Genomic DNA, 2,548 nt, shown 5'->3' on the forward strand with positions numbered 1-2,548 from the left:
TTTATCATGATTCATATAGTTTATTAACTTTTTTTAGACATACACTAGTAAACTTCCATCTATTTTATTGTATTCTCAAGCAAAATGTAATAACACTTCATGCAATAATGATCATGAATGTTATCCTATATTAACATATAACGTCAAGGATAACATAAAAATTCTTATTTCTAAAAGTATAAATGCATTTACCTAAAAAATAAGAAATTAATTTTATAAGAAATGAATTTTAAGTCTATATTTACCTGTCTTGCATAAAAAAGAATAATAAAGCATTTTTAGTTATATTTAAATTTAAAAATTAAGATGACCACAACAACAACCACTACAAGAGAGGCGGAAAGTTGCAACAAAAAATTGCAACTTATATCATGGAATAGCGGCAGTTTTAACAGTGTTTTCATGCTTAGTTGGAAACCGATGAGGATAGCGGTGATTTGGTGTTCTAACCGCCACAAATAAAATAAAAATTCACACACACATGTACGCAAGCGGGCGCGTATATAAATATATATTTCATTTATAAATAGATAAATATTTCATTTATAATCTAACTTTATTTTATTTCTACAATACATCAACTTATTGTCTATTAGTTAAATTTCTTTATAAACCAATACTTATATTTGTTTACAAAATTTAAGTTTCAACATACAATTACATGCATGTTTCTCAAATAATAATATTATGACAATTAAGATCATATACAAATAAATATTGCAAATAGTATTTGTTCCATAAATTGTACAGTTAAACAAACTTTACTAAAATCAATCATTTTAAGATAAGACCATTATAAGTTGGATAACATTACTTGTAAGACATGCCTAATTTAAGGACAGAAAAAATTTAACAGTCAGAACTTGTCTTATTTAACAATTAATGAATGCTAAATAAGGCAAGTTCTGACTGTTTTTAGCTGATTTTTTTTTGTTACTAAATATTTCCACTAATTTAAAGGCTGGAGTTGTGGACAATATATAGTAATGAGTGTTTGGAATCTTAAAAGATTTAACTTATTTAAAAAAAATGTTTTTAAATACAAGAATGTGAATGAGTTAATAGAACAAAATAATTAATCAACTTATAAACAAAATAATTTTATAATTATTTATGCTGTCAAATGTGATAAAATATAATTAAATCTTCAGTTTAATAATTTAATTAATAAAATGTTTAATTGATAATTTATTTAAATTAAATGAATAAATTGTACATCACCTACACATATGTTTTACAAAAAAAAATTGCACAACATAAAATGACAATCTCGAAATCATAAGTTGACGTAGACAAATGAAAAGCATACAACTGATATGAGTGAATAAATTAAATTGACATACATAATGGTTATCAAATTAAGAAATGGAGCTGTTATGATTTTTAATAGCATCAATCACAACATTCAGAGAGCTACAAAAGCCCATGGATCAGTTCATATGAATTATCAAATTGCACTTCAAGAAGTGCCGAAGAATGAAAAGCAAAATTGCACTTTCGGAATGACAGTGGATGATAATTAATTCGACATTTAATATAGCCCAACAAGAACTGTGTCTTTGTTTGTTTGTATGTGTGTGTGTGTTTTTTTTTTTTAATATTTGCAATGGTGGAACACCGGGTGGGTGATGTTATTTTCATACTGTACATGCTTTAAATGTCACGCTTTTGATAAATAAATGACACAAATAATGCTATCGATAGTAAACAAATGAACACAAATTATTTTCAATTGCTTTTCAACAATGAGATTTTAACAAAATCTTATCCACAAACAAATCTCCAGAGCCCCCTCGCTTTCTCTGTTTCCTTTACAAGAATGGGACAAAACACAATTAATTTTTTTTTTAAGTTAGGAATGAGAGTCGAATCCGAAATTTCTAAATGAAGATGAAAACACTATATCATTTAAGTTATAGATCGTTAGTCAAGAACAATTAAATCTTTTACCAACGGCTAATTTAAATCATTAAATACATTACACCATGTAATAAAATTTCAATCTTTTATTAAAATGATTCTTTTATTTAGAGAGAGAAAGTGTGTTATGCATGAAATTTTATCAATATAGTATAATCTATAATGTATTAATACATTTTAAATATATCATGAAATTAAATTATATATATATTGCTTCTCAACATTTGAAGTAAATTCTAATTTGATTCTTAACATTTTAAATGTTCTATTTTAGTCCAAAAAAATTTTAAATAGGTTTAATCTTGTCCTATTATTAAATTTCACACGAACAATTAACATATCAAAAAAGCAATAACATTTGACTTTAGTACATAATAAAATCGATCCTTCAACGATCACCAATATAAATTATTTTGTTTAGGTTTAAATCGATGATGATTGATTGCTAATGTTTGAGGGTTTGTATAAAAAGGAGAATAAAAAGAGAAAATGTTATAAGATAGTTTTGGTTATGTTTTTTTTTAATATACAAAAATAAATCTAAGACAACATTAAATTCCTTTAAAATTTTTTGAGATTAAATTAAAATATTTAAAATATTAGCTAGAGACCAAATTAAAATTTAACT

The sequence above is a fragment of the Arachis ipaensis genome, chromosome B06, assembly GCF_000816755.2.
Source record: "Arachis ipaensis cultivar K30076 chromosome B06, Araip1.1, whole genome shotgun sequence".
In the NCBI taxonomy this organism is placed as follows: Eukaryota; Viridiplantae; Streptophyta; class Magnoliopsida; order Fabales; family Fabaceae; genus Arachis; species Arachis ipaensis.